Source organism: Hakea prostrata, chromosome 9, assembly GCF_041222555.1.
Source record: "Hakea prostrata isolate BN-2017 chromosome 9, UWA_Hpros_2, whole genome shotgun sequence".
NCBI lineage: Eukaryota > Viridiplantae > Streptophyta > Magnoliopsida > Proteales > Proteaceae > Hakea > Hakea prostrata.
The window spans coordinates 32,861,058-32,881,411 of NC_142608.1; the positions used below are offsets into that span (position 1 = coordinate 32,861,058).

Below are 20,354 nucleotides of genomic sequence, written 5' to 3' on the forward strand. Positions count from 1 at the left end.
ACGACTTCGTAGAACGAAGAAAACTTTACAAGAGAACAATGACGAGTCGCCAAATGGTCTACCGTTTTTAAAACGTCAAATGTGTTTACGCCGTCAATCCTCGCCGTCAAGTCACAGCTTGAAGCTTGCCGTCAATCCTCGCCGTCAAGTCACAGCTTGAAGCTTTAAATCGCTTTAAATAGCTTGTCGTCTTTATTTTTCGCGAGGCTCAAAACAAATCGAATTTACAGCGACAATCAAGGAGCTGAGAACCAGAGCTTTTAATGGCTGATTTGCAGAAGAAGTTCGTAAACAACTACAATTTGAATTGAAATTGAAATTCTAAGAAATCGAAACATGCCGGATACGAAGAAGAGTGGCCAAGCTCTCCTTCTCGGCAGATACGAGGTTGGAAAGCTTCTTGGCCATGGAACCTTTGCGAAGGTTTATAACGCGAAGAACATCAAAACTGGAGAAATTGTTGCAATCAAAGTTCTTGACAAAGAGAAAATTCTTAAAGGAGGATTGGTTGCTCACATCAAGCGTGAGATCTCAATCTTTCGCCGTGTTCGACATCCAAATATCGTTCAGCTTTTCGAGGTCATGGCGACAAAAACCAAGATCTACTTTGTTATGGAGTATGTTAAGGGAGGTGAGCTATTCAACAAGGTTGCTAAAGGGAGATTGAAAGAGGAGGTAGCGAGAAAGTATTTCCAACAACTTATCTCCGCCGTCGGATTCTGCCACGCCAGAGGTGTTTACCACCGGGATCTCAAACCTGAAAACCTGTTATTAGATGAAAATGGCGATCTTAAGGTCTCTGATTTTGGCCTTAGCGCGGTATCAGATCAGATGAGGCAGGATGGGTTGTTCCATACCTTCTGTGGAACCCCTGCATATGTAGCCCCTGAAGTTCTGGCTCGCAAGGGTTATGATGCGGCCAAGGTGGATATTTGGTCATGTGGAGTGATTTTGTTCGTTTTAATGGCTGGTTATCTTCCTTTTCATGATCAGAACATTATGCAGATGTATAAGAAAATCTATAAAGGTCAGTTCCGGTGCCCTAGGTGGTTTTCCCCTGAGCTAATCCGTTTGCTTTCTCGTCTTCTCGACACGAATCCAGAGACAAGAATCACGATTCCTGAAATTATGGAGAACCGGTGGTTCAAGAAAGGATTCAAACACATTAAATTCTACATAGAGAACGATCGCCTCTGGAGCTTCGGAGACGATGTTGAATCATCATCCGAACAATCGGAACAATCTGTATCTGAATCGGAGTCTGAACCGGACACGCCAAGACCCTTTGTTCCTGGGTTGCCCAGACCTGCTAGTTTGAACGCTTTCGACATCATATCCTTCTCCCCCGGATTTGATCTATCTGGTTTGTTCGAAGAGAATGGAAAGGAAACCAGATTTGTTTCGGGTGCACCAGTTCCAAAAATCATATCAAAATTGGAAGAGATTGCGAAAGTGGTTAGCTTCTCTGTGAGGACGAACGATTTTCGTGTAAACTTGGAAGGATCTAGCGAAGGTGTTAAGGGGCCTCTGACGATTGCAGCTGAGATATTCGAATTAACACCGTCATTGAGGGTGCTAGAAGTTAAGAAGAAAGGAGGGGACAAGGATGAATTCGAGGAATTCTGTAACAGAGAACTGAAGCCGGTGATGCAGAACCTTCTGATTGATGAGTCGGCTATTCCTCCTACTATCCCTTCAGATACTGAGTAGAGAAAATAAATACTGATACAAGTAAATGATTCCCCCCACCCCCACCCTCCTCTTCTAGTTACTACTGTATAATATTTTCTTTCTATTAGAACTGCTGCATTAAGTTGTTCACAATTTGATTTATTAAGACCCATTAAATGTTCTAGTTCTGCGGTTTGTGCAATAAAGATTACACTGAAGCTTGTTCTGCCATTTATATACAATTTCTTGCTGGAAACCAGTGGAGTGAAATTGAGGAAGATTCGTGCTTGTTAAGTGCCTATTTTTGTTTAATTTTTCAATTTTGATCCTTCAAGAATCTGAACTGGATTTTAGCAAAGTCGGCAGCTAGAATGGATGCATCAACCCCTTTTTCCTGGAACTCTTTTTTGACCGCCTTAGGAGAAGATGCTATTGGGAAATTGAGATCCACTTTGATCATTATATGCCCAGATTATTCCCATAGGAGGGGTTTTCTAGCTATTCTGCTTCTTGGGTGTAGAATTTCATTCGTCTAGGTTTACTTTTCTTGTAACTATCTAGGTATTCTTAGATGATAAACTCTTATATATTTTCTCTTCAAGAAAGAATCTAGAATCTTGCTGATCTTTGGCCCGAAAAAGGAAAGAAAAGCTAGAGAATATGAAATTTATACTTATCATGGTGTGATAAAATTCAATTGCTAGTTGGAATAAGATACTGATAAAGAGATTGAGGTTATTACAAAACCTTTTCACTGTGGTGCTCTGGGTGAATAAATTATGGTGTAAATATTCGGGAAAAAAAAATTCATGAACAGTTATCCTTGACAAGAATTTTCACTTTGCAATACGTAGGTCTTTGTCTCTTTCCTTAACACCACACCCCTAAATTATAACCCCCCCCCAAGGGAGGAAGATAATGTGTTAATCACTGATAAGCCCCCATTAGCTCGAGTGTATAGGTGCAAAAAGAGAGAGAGTAAGACAGGATCATCTGCTGCTGCAGGGGATCAACCCCTACTGAATAAACCCCTACTGAATACTTAGGGGACAAACTCAGTCGGGAGGGACAAGTGGAAAGAGGAGATTGGGCAACTACCTTAACTTTGGCATATGACAGGGGACAAAGAATGTGGTCACGGTGGCAAGAAAGGATTGGTGAGGATACAGCAGTCAGTCAGGGGGGTTTTGTGTAAGAGTTGAGAGGGAGGAGGGGTTCTTTATGCGTGAAGTCTACAAGTAAAGCAATGAGGTCTTGCTGGGAGAACTTAGTTCTTGGGTGAGTTTAATAACTGCAGTTACTCCTATTGTAGTTAAGTTTCGAACTAATGGTAGTAGTTCAGCAACTCTGTAAGTTTGATGTTATTTCACTATACTCTGTAACTAGTCAGTAGCATATTGGATGAAGTAAATGCATGGTCAGCTATTATCAATTCCTTGCTGTACTGTTTGTGTAAGTTGTGAATGAAGAGGATGTGCCACTGTAGAAAGATAAAGGGTTTGTGTAACTACCCTTTATGCTCTTTCTAGAAGGATGGATGGGGAAAGTAAGCCTCCTTCTTCTTCTAATTCTCTTTTTTCTTCCTCTGTCAACAGCAGTGTGGGATGATAAGTTCAAGCTTCCCCTTGTTACAAGGCTGTGGTGCAATCTTTACTCCGTGGCTCTCATGAATTTCCTAATTATCAGTTGAAAAATGACACCCTATTTCATAAAGGCAGATTAGTAATCCCCGATGGTTTGCCATTGATTCCCAAGCTGTTGGCTGAGTTCCATTTTATCCGTTTGGGGTTCATTCGGGGCACATACACACTTACAAGAGGCTGGCTGGTCTATTGGGTAGGCATGAAGAGGGCCATTAAGGAGTTTGTAGCTGGGTGTGACACATTCCCAAGGAGTAAACATGATTCCATGAAACTAGCAGGTCTGTTGCAGCCATTACCTATTCAAGATTGCGATTGGGACGATATCAGTATTGTGGGAGGTTTACACAAAACAGATGGTGGTGATACTGTGTTGGTGATGTAATCTGGCCCCAGACAGCTCAAGAAGAGCCAAAGGGGGCCCAAGGCCACTCAAAAATAGAAGCCAGTCCAGAAGGGGCCGAACCAGCCTAGGTTTTGATAGAATTCCCTCGATCCAAGGGTCATGGATCTACTTTTGTTTTTTCTATTCGGGTTAGTTAATTTTGAATTATGAAGTGTCTAAGTCCTTATCCAAAGGGGTTCTTATCTTTTAGAGGTTGTTTTTATTTGGAAGTTGTTAAGTGTTTTAACAAGATTCCAATCTAAGGTTGAGGTCTTGTAGTAATTTGATTCTGTTTCAAGTGTTTTGGTCAAGAGTTGAGAAGCTTATCTATTAAGGTTCCTAACCCCAATCAGAGGCTTTTATTTTTAGGCTATAAATAGCCTCTTCTTGCATTGCAATTTTGAGTTTTGATTGATGAGTAAAATTATGACTTGAAGAATAGATTTGAGAGAAGTCGTGGGGTCTCTAGGGTGACCTGTGTCTGGGTTGTGATAGTGTTTCTTCAAATTTTCATTCTCTTCTTCTTTTTTAAGCCTTACAGCAGCAGTTCCAGAAATTCCCTTCAGCTTACAAGTTAAGTACAGAAGCTCCCTACCCCTTTTCCACCTCCGCTAGGCCATCAGACCCATAGCCCAGCCCCTCCCTTGATTTGCGCACCATCCCCACCCCCTGACCTTTCTGCTGCCCCTGCAGAGCAGCACACCTAAGCCCCTATGATTTCCCCTGCACCTCCTCTACCTTCCCACGACCCCATTAGTCCCTCCCCCACCTTCCTCTGCCCTACGGTTTCCTTTCCCCTCTTCCCCTTGAAGAATTCTGTGCTTTGTTTTCTTCTCCAAGAAATTCTGCAGAACCTTAACCTTCATAAACCCTGAGTTCTGAAATTCAGATCTAAACCACCCTCCACGGTAGAGTTTTAAAGCTTCAAGAGTCCCCTAAAAACCTAAATTAGCCTTCCTACTTTATGGGAATCCTGGGCAACCCTAAGAATCAAATTTACCAAATTACCCCTAGCCCTAGATTTGGGGTTTCATCAGTGGTATCAGAGCTGCTTGTTCCAGCAACTCTGAGGAGCTTTAAATCACTATGGATAAGCTAGAACTAAGTAGATGGTGGGGGCAAATTCTGAAGGGCCAGCAAGATAATTGTTCGGATGACTAAGCTGAATACCAAGCTTGCAAACCTGGAAGAAAATTGGAGAGGCAGCTGTCCTTTCTACACTGGAGTCCAATCAAGGGAAATCAGGAAGACACAGGCCCTCAATGCAATTCAGAAGAATTCCAATACCAAGATGCAGCACTTGGGGGATCTGGAAACTAAAGGATACAGTCAACATAGCAGCCCCAGCTCTTTATAGCAAGGACTATCCAGCAAGTAAGTGCCCCCCAAAAAGGGGGAGATGCAGTCTCCCAATTCCACGAACCAGCCCTGGAAGAAGAAATCCTTTGCCCACCTCTAGAAGCAGCTCTCGATGATAAAGACAAAACCTTGAACAAGCACCATGAGTCCAAATAGTCGCTGCCCCAGAATTTTGAGGTGACACCAAAGTTGCTTCATTTAGTTTCCCCTCCATGCAATATTCATCATACCTTCAGTCTAGCATATAAAGAAGAGAAAACTCTTGAAGCTGCCCCAACAGAGGCTACACACTTGAGAGGGTGATGAGCACATTTATGTGTGAAATCTTAGGGCATAAAGTATGCATTTTACACACTTAGAGTGGAGCTACCTTGGGTTTTATATTGTTTTTGCAGATTTTAGGACTTTTCAATATTTAAGCAAATATTTGGAGTTTTGGGTATAAATCATGCCATTTTACATGTCAAGAGGTCCATTCAAATTCTCAAATGCGAAAATGGGCCTCATTTGGAGCATGATGGGCTAGAGATGTGATTATGGGCCAACTCCGAAGTATTTAAGAGATAAAGAAGGCAAATTTGATTTACGGCTGAGATTATAAATTTTCAATCAAATCTACAGAGATATTATTGAGAGTGTAGAGAAACACAATATTGGGAGAATGGCTTATGGATCAATGATCTCAAGCCCTCTTTTTATAATTAAGTGGAAAGTACACTATTACAAGGAATAGAATTTTACATGAATACAAACTCTAATTGAACTCCTAATAGAATCCAACACTCCCCCTTAAGTTGAGGCATAGATATTAGTCATGCCCAACTTGCCTACAATAGGAAGGAAATCTCTTTCTTTCAAACCCTTAGTGAAAACATCTGCTACTTGGTCTCCAGATCTTACAAAAGGCATGCAGATAAGCCCTTGTTCCAATTTTCCTTTGACAAAAAACCTGTCAATTTCAATGTGTTTAGTTTGATCATGTTGCACCAGATTATTAGCAATACTAATAGCAGCCTTGTTTTGTCACAATATAACATCATAGGGTTTGGAACTTGGACTCCAATATCTTGCAGCAAGCCTTTCAACCATAGTAGCTCACAAACTCCACGAACCATAGCTCTATATTCAGCTTCGGTAAGAGATAAAGCTTCCACATTCTGTTTCTTACTTCTCCAAGTAACTAGATTACCTCCAACAAAGGTATAGTAACCTGAAATTGACTTCCTGTCTGGAGATCCAGCCCAGTCTGCATTAGTGTATGCTTCTACTTTTAGATTATCAGTGGGTGACAAAAGTATTCCTTTTTCAGGAGTTCCCTTAAAATATTGTAGTATTTTGATAACAACCTTCATATGAGCTAAATATGGATCATGCATGAATTGGCTCACTATACCTATAGCATAAGCAATGTCTGGTCTGGTGTGGGACAAGTAAATAAGCTTCCCTACCAGCCTTTAGTATCTTCCTTTGTCCACTGGTTCTCCCTCTTTTTCTTTAAGTTTAGCTCTAGCTTCAATAGGGGTATCAACTGCTTTACACCCCAACATTCTCACTTTTGATAATAAATCTAAGACATACTTTCTTTGGGATAGAAATATACATTTCTTTGATCGAGCCACCTCAATCCCTAAGAAATACTGTAACTTCCTTAGATCTTTAATTTCAAACTCTCTGCCAACTTCAACTTTTGAATTTCTTCACTATCATTCCTTATGATAACAATATCGTCTACATAGACAATGAGAAGTGTGATGTTAGTACCTGACTTCTTGACAAATAGTGTATGATTAACATTGCTTTGCTTGTACCCAATAGAAGTCATTGCCTTCAGGAGGCGTCCAAACCAACATCTAGGAGACTTTTTTAACCCATAAATTGACCTCTTCAACCGACAAGCTTTCCTTGCAGTATTGTCATTGGAGAAACCATGTGGGATTTCTATATAGACCTCTTTTGCTAACTCCCCATGTAAGAAGGCGTTCTTTACGTCTAGTTGGTGCAAGTTCCAGTCTTTGTTCACAGCTACAGACAACAGAACTCTGATAGTGTTTAGTTTTGCGACAGGGGCAAAGGTCTCCTGATAATCAATCCCATAGGTTTGGGTAAACCCCTTTGCAACTAGTCTAGCTTTCAACTTGTTGACTGATCCATCCATATTTTGTTTAACCACAAATACCAATTTGCAGCCCACTGGTTTTTTTCCTGGAGGAAGTGTAACCAGTTCCCAAGTGTCATTTTTCTTTATTGCCTGCATTTCCTCTACCATAGCTGCCTTCCTTCTCTTATCAGCATAGGCTTCTTGCCAACTTTTAGGAACATATACAGATGACAGAGAGGATATAAAAGCACGGTAGAAGTCAGACAAAGAGTTATAAGAAACATATTTAGCTATGGGATGTTGAGTTCAATATCTGACCCAATTTCTAACAGCAATAGGAAGATCAGAAGAAGATACCTTAAGGGGAACAGTAGAATCTGATTCTGGAGCAAGAGACTGAAGTGGTAACGTATCACCTTTCTCCACCTGCTTTAGCCGGTTGTATTTCTTCCTCTGATAAGTCTATACCTCCTTATTCTGGTCATTCTAGTTTTGAAAGGCCCCAACAATGTCTCACAGGAGTGGTCTCCCCCTGGCTAGGTTCTTCACATGATTAAGAAATCGAAGGGGGAGGATTAGAGTCCTCAGGTATAATGGCTGAAGTCTCCCCCTGGTTAGGAAACTTTTCTAGGACTTTTAAGTTGTGTTGGTGTGTGATAGGAAGATTTAGAGTCGGAAAGAACACCTCTCCTCTAGGACTCCCCCTGGAGAGGTATATAGTAAGGGCAAAACTCATGAAAAATTACATCCATGGATACAATGGTTTTTCTGGAAGGTGGATGATAACATTTATACCCTTTTTGAGTAACAGAATACCCCGAAAATATGCAGCGTAGGCCGCGGGGAGCCAGCTTACTCTGGTGGGCTATGATTCTGGCATAACACATACATATAAAAACCTTTGGGGGAATAACAAAAGAAGAGGCTCCTTGAAGAATCTCATATAGGACATTTAAAACCAAGTATCTTACTGGGCATCCTATTTATAAGGTAAGAAGCAGTGAGTATAGCATCACTTCAGTATTGGTCAGGTATATTCATAGCAATCATAATGGAACAGGCTATATCTTTAAGAGATGCTGATTCTTCATTTCGGCAACCCTATTTTGGGCAGCTGTATCAACGCAACCTGGACTGATGTATTATGCCAGAGTTAGAGAGATATCTTTGAAATTCACCATCAATATACTCTGTGCCATTGTCACTACGAAGGATCTTCACAGTGGCATTGAATTGAGTTTTAATCATATTATGAAAATCACGAAAACATCGAAGAACCTCATTTTTTTTTTGTTTTAAAATATAAATCCATGTAGAACGAGAGTGAAAATCAATAAAAGTAACAAAGTATCTATGGCGAGTAATAGACACATGTCGGCAAGGACCCCACACATCAGTATGAATTAGCATAAAAGGAATAGGTTTTCTATTATGAAGAGAAGGTAAATAAATAGAACGAGTTTGCTTCGCAAAAATGCAGGCTTCACAAAAAAATTATCCTTATTACAAAAAGAAACCAAACCAGGAAATATTTTCTTAAGAGTTTTTAGAGGGGGGTGACCTAGCCTACAATGCCACTGATGAAGGTCTGATATTACCGAATGGACCGGATTAGAAGATGTAGTCAAAGCAGAAGCAGATCCTTCAATCGGCTCAAACAAATAAAGTCCATTGTTTAGTTTACCACGTTCAATCTCCTTCCCCGTTACCAGATCTTGGAAGACACAGTAAGATGGGAAAAAAGTCACTTTACAATTCAAGTCATGTGTAAGACTACTGATAGAGAGCAAGTTAGTAGAGAAAGAGGGAACATGTAAAACTTTAGATAAAGAAAGTGATGGAGAATGCTGAATGGTCCCTTTTCCAGCAATGGAAGAATAGGAGCCATCAGCAATTTGAACTTTATCTTTCCCAAAAGTTGGAGAATATTGTAAGAAAGAGGAGGATAAACCTGTCATATGATCAATGGCTCCTGTATCAATGATCCAAGGAGTAAAAACTGAAGAAACTTGAAAGCCTGTAAAAGTGTTACCTGAAGTAACAAGGTAGGAGTTGGTATGGGTAGTAGAGGAAGCAGTGGTTGAGGCTGTACCGGCAATAGAAGACTGTAGAATATAGAGTAGCGAACTCCTCCTGTGAAAAACCAATGTCTGCAGAGGGTGTGGTGGAAACTGTTTTAGAAAGATTAGCCTTTGGGTTTCCCTTTCTTTGTGCTTGTTTTTGCTCAAAATCAGCAGGCTTCCCATGTAGTTTCCAACAATTTGCCTTGGTATGATATGGTTTGTGACAGTGCTTACACTTGACAATCTCCTTAGCCGGATCAAATTTAGTGCAAACAAACTGTAAGGCTGATTTCTCCATAATAGGAGTATGAAGCATGGCTAATCGACGACTTTCCTCGCACTGAACAAGAGCATAAGACTGTTCTAGTGTAGGAAAGGGAGAACGACTTAAGACTTGCACTCTGATCTGATCGTACTCCACATTCAAACCTACTAAGAAGTCATATACCCGAATCTTATCAATGTGCTTCCTATAAGTAGTCACATCATATGGGTTAGTGGGATGATAATCCCCATAATGATCCAACTCTTGCCAAAGAGATCGCAACGCGGCATAATATTGGGCCACAGTCGGTTCCTTTTGGGTAGTCTCATGAAGCTTCTTTCGTAGCTGATAAACCTGTTCATCATTCCCCAACTGTCCGTATGTTTCAGTAGTAGCCTTCCAGATTTGGGCTGTAGTATCAAGTAATTGATATCCACGGGCAATATTTAGAATCATGGAATTCAAAATAAATGACATAATAAGAGAGTCATTCGAGATCCATTTATCCTGTGAAACGCCTGTGGTAGTAGGTTTGATAGTGGTGCCTGTAATGTGTTCAACAAGTCCTCTTCCGGCAATAGTCAGGTAAGCAGATCGGGACTAAATTAAATAATTTGTCCCATCAAAGCTTACTGAAAGAGGATGAAGAGTGGGGTAATGTTTGGAGCCAATGGGAGCAGGAGTACCATCAATAGTTGTTATGTTGACAAAATTATCTGCAGTTCTTCAGTCTTCACCCTTTCGAACTAACAGAAATGTCGCAGAATGCAATAGCCAAACAATGATATGATCAAATCTCCTCTTTCCTCTTTTTTTGCTAAAAGGAATAGTAGATTTGGATAAAAAAGGGAAAAAACAATAATATGGTTTGGTTTGGTCTAAATTTAGAGAGAACCAAACATATGGTTTGGCCAAAGACAATAAGTTTGGTCTAAATTTAAAGAGAACCAAATATGTTTGGTTTGGTCTAAATAAAAAGAGAAGCAACCATTCGGCCAAAGAGTAAGGGTTTAAGGGTTGAAACAGTCGTGTTTTAGACGGACGAAGGGTACCTGTAGCGATGGCGATGGGTTGAAAGTCGTGTTGCAGATTTTTGGAAACTTTCATTGGTGATAATCCCTCGCCGTCTTAGAGAAGCAAAGCAGTAGCGTTTGACTCACTTTGAATCTCTTCTACTCCTCTTGAGCTCTCCGATTCTCAAAATCTCTGTCGGCGTCAGTCTTCTGTATTCTGCCTGAGTTCTCTACAGGGTCTTTTGGTCATGAACTCTCGGGTGTTAAATATAAATCCCCAAACCGAATTGTTGTCGAATCTGTTTGTGGTTGCTTTGATGGCGATGGTGAAGACAAAGGCTGAAGGTGACTTTGGCGGCGATGGCGGAACTTCGATGGCTATGGTGAAAGACTATGGCAGAGTTCTTCTTCTTTCCCCTTTTTTTTTTGTTCTTGGTGTTGTCGAATTAAACTCACCGAATGCAGCGGTACTAAAGAACAGCCAAAAAGGGCGATGAGTTTCAATGGGTACTCAATGGGTTTGAAGAACTGCCAGTAAGAAAAAAACGATGGGCGATGGGCGATGGGTTTCGATACTCTTCTGCGAGCAGAGACAGCGAGAGAGGCAAGGAGGTAAGTTCGACACTCCTCTTTTTTTTCTCAATTCCCTAATCGAAATTAGGCTCTGATACCATGTTGAGAAACACGATATTGGGAGAATGGCTTATGGATCAATGATTTCAAGCCTTCTATTTATAATTAAGTGGAAAGTACACTATTACAAGGAATATAATTTTACATGAATACAAACTCTAATTTAACTCTTATACAAACTCTAATTGAACTCCTAATAGAATCCAATAGAGAGAGTCCAAATGGAGAAAATAGTACTTGCATACTTTAATATCTTATTTCCTATTTGTGATTTGATTAAAGAAAGAAAAGAGGAAAAAGAATTATATTCAGATAAGGAAGAAGGAAAAATCCCATTTTTGAATGTCTCTGTTCAATTTCGATCAAGCCCTTCATCCAACGGTCATCCGGTGTCCGATCAAGCTGATTTTTGGAGGAGAGCTTCACGACAAATTCAATGGTGGAATTGTGTATTTGATCTCTCTAAGCCAGTCCGATTAGTATACCAAAACCCTAATTGGTTAAGTCAGATAGGAACTGTGAGTTTAAATTCAAATTCTGTCAAGATTCATATCCCATGTAAACTCTATAAAAGAAGAGCATACTCCATCAAGGGGGAACATGTTTTAGAGCTTAGGAAGAGCACATTTTCTTTTCTCATCAGTTTATTTAGGCTTTATCTAGTTTTCTTTGCTTGCTTTTGTGAGATTCTAATTTCTAGATTGAATGTTTAGGTTTAATTTTTCTATGTAATGTAATGCAATTTCAAGATTAAGTTCAAGTTTCAAGATTTGTTTTTCTCTGGGTCTAGCAATTACAGATCTAGATCATTCTAGATCTAGATCTGGTTGTTAGGTTTGGTTGAGATTCGAATCGTTTGTTCAATTCTTTTTTATTGTTTGAAGTTCAAAGATGCAAGTAAGTAACATTCTTCAATAATCTTCTCTCCCCCCTCCATTCCCGCTTCTATCTACCCCTCAATATTCTTAATTTAGGATTTACTTTCAGCATTTATTTATTGTTCTCCCTTCCCCTGGGTCTTTGATCAGAGATGCCTCCGGTCGTGCCTCTCTTTGGTTAAGGTTTCCTTTTTCCTTTTATTACTTTGTTATTTACTTTCAGCATTTATTTATTGTTCTCCCTTCTCCTGGGTCCTTGATCAGAGATGCTTACAGTCGTTCCTCTCTTTGGTTAAGGTTTCCCTTTCGTTTTATTGCTTTGATTATTTCTTTTCTGCAATTTCTTTTTCTCTAATATTCGTTCCCCCGATCGGTGGACTGTGAGCTATGGCAAAGGGTCCATGGTTAAAGTCATTATAATTATACTCCCCTTCCCTAGATTCAGAGCTGACACTTGCATCACTTCCCTTTTATTTTTATTTATTTATTATTCACATTTTTTTCTGCCTTTATTAATTATGTGTTGGTTATGTTTGCTTTATTTTTCGTCTCAATTCGATCGCATTAGATGTATGGATTAAGACCGTTCGTTTAGTTTAATTAAATAATTAACAAATTTGAATCATTGTACTCTCGCATTATCATTAAGAAGTTAATTCTAAAGTGGCATATCTCCTTGAGATCGAACCCGTTAGCTACCGATACCGTGCACTTGCGGTTATTTTTAATTTAATAAAATAGTTTTTGCGACGGCGCAAACACAGTATACCACCTACGGCGCAAAAACTTGTTTATGAAATTAAAAATAATCGCAAGCGCACAATATCGTGTAGCTAACGGGTCGATCTCAAGGAGATATGCCACTTTAGAATGAACTTCTTAATGATAATGCAAGAGTGCAATGATTTAAATTTGTTAATTACTCAATTAAACCTAACGAACGGTCCTAATCCATACATCTAATGCGATCGAATTGAGACGAAAAATAAAGCAAACATAACCAACGCATAATTAATAAAGGCAGGAAAAAATGCGAATAATAAATAAATAAAATAAAAGGGAAGTAATTTGAGTGTCAGCTGTGGATCTAAGGAAGGGGAGTATAATTATAATGACTTTGACCGTGGACCCTTTGCTGTAGCTTACAGTCCACTGATCGGGGGAACGAATATTAGAGAAAAAGAAATTGCAGAAAAGAAATAATCAAAGCAATAAAAGGAAAGGGAAACCTTAACCAAAGAGAGACACGACTGTAGGCATCTCTGATCAAGGACTCAGGAGAAGGGAGAACAAGAAATAAATGCTGAAAGTAAATAACAAAGTAATAAAAGGAAACCTTAACCAAAGAGAGGCACGACTGTAGGCATCTCTGATCAAAGACCCAGGGGAAGGGAGAACAATAAATAAATGCTGAAAGTAAATCCATTAAGAATATTGAGGGGTAGATAGAAGCGGGAATGGAGGGGGGAGAGAAGATTATTGAAGAATGTTACTTACTTGCATCTTTGAACTTCAAACAATAAAAAAGAATTAAACAAACGATTCGAATCTCAACCAACCCTAACAACCAGATCTAGATCTAGAATGATCTAGATCTGCAATTGCTAGACCCAGAGAAAAACGAATCTTGAAATTGCATTACATTACATAGAAAAATTAAACCTAAACATTCAATCTAGAAATTAAAATCTCACAAAAGCAAGCAAAGAAAACTAGATAAAGCCTAAATAAACTGATGAGAAAATAAAATGTGCTCTTCCTAAGCTCTAAAACATGTTCCCCCTTGATGGAGTATGCTCTTCTTTTATAGAGTTTACATGGGATATGAATCTTGACAGAATTTGAATTTAAACTCACAGTTCCTATCTGACTTAACCAATTAGGGTTTTGGCATACTAATTGGTTTGGCTTAGATAGATAAAATGCACAATTCCACCATCGGATTTGAGGATCAAGAAGTCGTGAAGCTCTCCTCCAAAAATCAGCTCAATTGGACACCGGATGACCATTCGATGAAGGGCTTGATCGAAATTGAACAGAGACATTCAAAAACGGGATTTTTCCATCTTCATTATCTGAATATAATTCTTTTTCCTCTTTTCTTTCTTTAATCAAATCACAAATAGGAAATAAGATATTGAAGTATGCAAGGACTCTTTTCTCCATTTGGACTCTCTCAATAATATCTCTGTAGATTTGATGGATAATTTATAATCTCAGCCGTAGATCAAATTTGCCTTCTTTATCTCTTAAATATTTTGGAGTTGGCCCATAATCACATCTCTAGCCCATCATGCTCCAGATTAGGCCCATTTTTGCATTTGAGAATTTGAATGGACCTCTTGACGTGTAAAATTGCATGATTCATACCAAAAACTCCAAATATTTGCTTAAAATATTGAAAAGTCCTAAAATCTGCAAAAACAACATAAAACCCAAGGTAGCTCTACTCTAAGTGTGTAAAATGCATGCTTTATGCTTTGGGTCTCTCATATATATATATATATATATATATATATATATATATATATTTTTTTTTTTTTTTTTTTTTTTTTTTTTTTTTTTTTTTTTTTTTTTTTTTTTTTTTTTTTTTTTTTTTTTTTTTTTGAGAAGATACTAAAAATATTCTAAAGGCTATAGCTACAATGATGATAAAGGTGGTGACACAGGAAGACCCAAAAGCAAAGCCCATTGACTCCATTGTTCCTCCTAGAGCTCTTAATGCACAAGCCCCTAGGATTGAAAACTTCATTGCCACCAGATGAATGTTTTCACAAAGGGGAGAATTGATGGCCTCAAACAGCCTAAGAAGAGCCAAAAAGGGGTTTCAAGGCCACTTGAAAGCAGAAGCGAGTCCAAGAGGGGCCGAACCAAGGTAGGGGCATTTTGGTTATTTTTCAGCCCCCTTGCAGGGCTCAATATGGGTCTTGATAGAATCCCCTCGATCCAAGGGACATGGATCTACTTTTGTTTTTCTATTTGGGTTAGTTAATTTTGAACCATGAAGTGTCCAATGCCTTAGAAGTTAGTTAGCTGGGATAAGATAAGATTCCTTATCCAAAGCTGTTCTTATCTTTTAGAAGTTGTTTTTATTTGGAGATTGTTTAGTTAAGTGTCTTAATAAGATTCCAGTCTAAGGGTTAAGGTGTTGTGGTGATGTGATTCCGTTTTTGAGTGTCTTGATCAAGAGTGGGAACCTTATCAATTAGGGAATCTCAACCCCAGTTAGAGTATTTTATTTTTAGGCTATAAGTACCCTCTTCTTGCATTGTAGTTTTGAGTTTTGATTGATGAATAAAATTGTGATTTGAAGAATAGACTTGAGAGAAGTTGTAGGATCCCTAGGGGTGACCTGCAGCTAGGTTTGTGTTCATGTTTCTTCAATTTTTCATTCACTTGTTCTTCTTCAAGCTTTCTAGCAGCAATTCCCTTTAGTTTACAAGTAAGAAGCTCCCTACCCCTTTCCACCTTGCTTAGGCCATCGCATCTGTACCCCAGCCCCTCCCTTGACCTACGCACCATTCCCACCCCCCCACCAGGCCTTGCTGCCGCACCTGTACGGCAGCACCCCTAAGCCCCTAAGACTTGCCCTGTACCTCCCCTATCTTCCCACGACCCCATTAGTCCCTCCACCACCTTCCCCTGCCCTACAGTTTCCTTTCCCCTCCCTCCAGAATCCAGGAAATTTACCAAATTACCCTACCCCTAGATTCTGGGTTTCATCAGTTAGTGGTGGTCAATTTATCGTCTTTCAAAGTATAACTCACCCCAATTCATAGGAGTTAGCTCTGATTTTCAGCAAAGAAGTGGTTCGCCTTCAGGGATTCCCGCGGTCAATTGTATTTGATAGGGACCTTCCTTTTATTGGCAACTTCTGGAGGGAGCTTTTTAAACTTGCCAGCGCCAACCTCAAGTTCAACAGCACCTATCACCCTCAGACGGATGGGAAAACAGAGGTGGTCAACAGAGGGTTGGAGATTTATATATGGTGTGCTAGGCAGCCCCGTGCAGTTGGAGTATGTGGCTCCCTTTGGCAGAATATTGGTACACACAACTTATCATTCAGCCACCAAGTTAACTCCATATCAAGTCTTATATGGAAGAGAGCCATCAACTTTACTCTGTTTGGAAGAGGATCGCTCTAAGGTGTATGAGGTCAATAATTACTTGTGCGAACATGATAGCATTTTAGATGAGCTGAAATCAAATTTGAGGGTGGCCCAAGACCAAACAAGTACTTCAGCATATCAGCACTGGAGGGAGGTCAATTACTGGGTGGGGGAGGAAGTTTTTCTCAGGCTCCGACCGTACAGGTTTAAACAGTTGGCAAAACAGCCTAATGGGAAGCTCTGCCATCACTATTGTGGGCTCTGTTCGATTTCAGTTCAGATTGTACCTATGGCCTACCAGGTTACCCTCCCACTCGACACTAGAGTGCACCCTATTTTTCATGTATCATAGCTGAAGAAAGTGGTAGGGACCAACATAATCATCCAGCCCCTTCCCTCTTTCTTAGCTGAGGATTGGGAGCTGCAGCTGATGCTGGGAGCTGCTGGACACTTGTTATTCATCACTGGAAGTGCTACTCAAGTGGAAGAACCAACCCCCTTGTGAGAACACTTGGAAGGATTTTGTGGAGGTACAAAAGCAGTTTCCAGATTTTCACCTTGAGGACTAGGTGAAACTCAAGGGAGGGAGTATTAATAAGCCCCTTTTGATAAAAAAAAAAATAATAAAAAAATAAAATAAGCCCCTATTAGCTTGAGTGTATAGACGAAAGAAGAGAGGGAGTAACACAGGATTGTCAGCTGCTACAGGGGATCAACCCCAGCTGAAAACTTAGGGGACAAACTCAGTTGGGAGGACAAGTGGCAAGAGGAGATTGGGCAGCAACCTAACTTTGGCATATGAAAGGGGATAGATTGACAGAATGTGGTCCAGGTGGCATGAAAGGATTGGAGAGGGTACAGCAGTTAGTTAAGAGGGGTTTTTGGTTAAGTGTTGAGAGGAAGGAGGGGTTCTTTGTGCGTGATATCTAGAAGCAAAGCAAGGAGATCTTGCTGGGGAGAACTCAGTTCTCAGGTGAGTTTAATGAGTGCAATTACTCCTATTGTAGTTAAAGTTTTGAATTAATGGTAGTAGTTCAGCAACTCTGTAAGTTCAAGGTTATTTTCCTATACTCTGTATCTAGTCAGTAGCATATTGACTGAAGTAAATGCATGGTTGGCTATCAATTCCTTGCTGTGCTGTTTCTGTAAGTTATGGGTAAAGGGTCTTATCAACAACTCTATCATCCATTACCAGATCATCTCTGTTCTTTGGCATTACTGTCTGATGGTTAACATTTTTGTTTTTTGGTAGGGTAGTTGTTTTCATGTTGGTGTTATAGCAAACAAGGAGATAACCTGTCATATGATCTTATAAGATCATGACAAGCTGTAAAAATGGTTATTATTTCACACATAATGATCATTTCTGCTATAATATTTCAGATGTCGTTTAATCTGAAAAACCAATATATAGAGGTTTTTGGATCTGTTTCCTCTGAAATTCAAATCTTGCAGCTGTTTACAATATGGTTTCTGTCTGGTCTGTTATTCAGGCATTGGGGAAAGGTCAATGAGGACTTATGTTGGACTGATGAGCCTAATGAACGTATGCTTTAGGTTGGTTATTATTGACATGAAAGGTCCATTTAGTTGCAAGTAAAGAGAAGGGATAAGTGATGGAATCAATTTCGATTCCTAAAAACTATTTAATCATATTTGACAATTATTTTGGGAAAATTATATAACAAAAACTTTTCACCCTTGAACTCTCCTCGTTGATCACATGCTCCTATTTGAATGTTCATGGTGAGGCATTTCCTCTTTATATGCTGGTTGGCTTGGCGGGATGATGATTTAATGTGTATGGAGCGTTAATACCTTGCCTCCCTTTGTTTTTTTCTTGTCATCTTTCATGTGTTGATTGGCTTTCACTTTCCTCCCCTTCCAACCAGGTATAGGTGGAATAAAATAAAGACAGGGTTAAGGCAAGAAGATGGTGATTGGTTCAATTCATAACCATTTGAGGTGAAGTATGACATGGAAATGGTTGCCACAGACATCCTTTTAGCTGACCAAAGTAAGAAAAATACAGCATTTACTAACTGTTTTTACTTTGTTCCTGCAGCATCAGTTCTGCAGCATCAACAAGGCTATCTTTTATCCCCTTGGGAAACAAGAAAATATTAGAAAACTCACAATTTCAAAGAAACGTTTCAAGCAGAGCCAAAAGTTTTTTTGCAATGATTGTGCAGACTAATTTGCAATTAGAAGCTGTAAACCAATGATTTATCCTACAAATCATGAAGCAAAGCATGCCTTGTAGAAGTGGGAAGGGGTGGTAGTTATGAACAATAGAAATGGAGAAACCTATTGACGGTGAGGCAAGCAATTTGTTGTCAATGTCTCGATTGCATCAAATGATTATTTATTCAGGTCGAAGTCTTCTTTAGTTGATACTATCACCTCACTGAAAATGGCGATACAGTTAGATTTAGTCCGCAAGTATTTTAGGTTCTGTAGTGATTGTGACTGTGATTAGGTGATACATATGAAATATTTTAGGTACTGTTTTGATTATGATTGTGATTCTGTGATTTATTTCGTATAGGACCCAACCCCATTGTACTCACATCTCTGTTGCAATATGAAGAACTGTGGTCCGGTAGATTCATGAAACATTATATCCTTTGTTGTTCTTGTATGGGTGTTCAGTTGTTTGCTCCACCTCTCTTTCATTTGCCTCTATAAGTTAGTCCCTAGTAATTTCTTAGGGGATGGGGACTATTACATGTACCATAGGGAGACTTGAATGCACGACCTCTTCAATAAAAGGTGCTGGTATTACTAACTGAGCTACTCTTTGATGGTAGTAATTTCTATATTTATAGAGGAATACTTTTTCTTTAGTGGTTTGGATGCTCGGCATTTGCAGTGCAGAGAAAGAAAATGGTGTTTTTTTGGGCAGGGGAGGGTGAGGGATTGCAGCAGAATATCTTCTTGAAACTGATTCTTGATTTGCGAGGTTTGGAGTCGACATATCAAGTGGTGTCTTTTGTCCTGTGCACTACATTTGTACCTTCTTTTGGGGGGAAAGAAATCAAGCTATTACAGTAAACAAGAGGTATATATATCCTAATGTAGCAAGATATCCCAGGTATCCCATGTAGTGTTTCGCCCGCGCTATCCAATACTTGTGTGGCTGAGATGAGGAATAGCCCTAGAAGCTCTATATTCAGAGGCAATTCAATTTTTATTACCATTGTTTTAGATGACAAAAATTGTAAAAGATCTGGTGCTAGAGGAATCGGCCACACTGTCCCTGGATGAGGAATGTAGCCTACAATGGTCTTTAAGTTTTGTCCATATAGCTAGGGGCGGAGTTAGGATTAAATATTGGGGGCAGTGGGGGGGGGGGGGGGGGGTGAATAATAAGTTCGGATCATCTCCCCATCGGGCGAGCATTAAGACACCATACATATTGTATGAGCTTATGTGGAACCCATGGTTGGATTATTTTATTATATTTTACTTAAATTATTTCAATAATTTTTTTAATAGAATAATTACTTCAATACAACTATACAAATATACAATGTTAGTGTTAATAATAGTGGGTGGGTTCCACTACAATTTGAGCCGTAGGTGGCGGCAAGATGATTATGTAGTCTAAGATGACTACTCTTCTATTTAATTAAGTCTAAACAGGATTCTAATATTCCCTCCCTAAGATGAGTCTAAGAAAAATTCTAATTAAGGAATTAGGATTGAGGGAAAATATTATAAATAGAAATATGGAAAACCAAACAAAAACACTAATTAAGAATACTTTCCTATGCTCTACGAATTCTAACCTCCATCATTGTGGTTCGCCGATTTGGAAGCGTGGAAATAACCTATAGAATTCACAAGCTAAAAGAAGGAAAAAGGAACACAAAGAGACACCTCCAGAGTCTAGATCCATTGCAGAAAATCAATAAGGTAAAGGATCTATAACTCTTCATTTCATTGATTTCATTTTACATTGGTATCCGAGCTAGGTTGGGGTTAGGGTCGCTAGCAACGACTAGTTTTATGGGTGTTGGTTGATAGGATCAATTGATATTAATGAATGCCAGATTCAATCCTTAACCAATTGCTTGACCTCTATCCAATCTGTGGTATGAAATTGGATGAGGAGTTTTTTTTTCTTTTCCATTAAAAGAAGGGATTTTTTTATGATTAAAAAAAAAAAAAGGAGGGAGTTCTTGTTGATCGCTGTGCTTCATGTGAACTTTCGGTGAGTTTTTTTTTTTTTTTGATT

The 20,354-nt window shown here is 39.3% G+C and overlaps 1 pseudogene across 2 annotated transcripts; it reads left to right on the forward strand.

Moving 5' to 3' along the window:
- The first annotated feature begins 213 nt into the window (after positions 1 to 213).
- Positions 214 to 19,030, forward strand: LOC149005131 (CBL-interacting serine/threonine-protein kinase 12 pseudogene; annotated as a pseudogene). Of its 2 annotated transcripts, XR_016175470.1 has the most exons (3): positions 214 to 1,731; positions 18,007 to 18,079; positions 18,180 to 19,030. The product of XR_016175470.1 is annotated as a CBL-interacting serine/threonine-protein kinase 12 pseudogene, transcript variant X2 (transcript). The 2 variants fall into 2 exon arrangements; XR_016175469.1 differs by lacking the exons at positions 18,007 to 18,079; positions 18,180 to 19,030 and having other exon boundaries at positions 214 to 1,859.
- Positions 19,031 to 20,354: the final 1,324 nt, after the last annotated feature.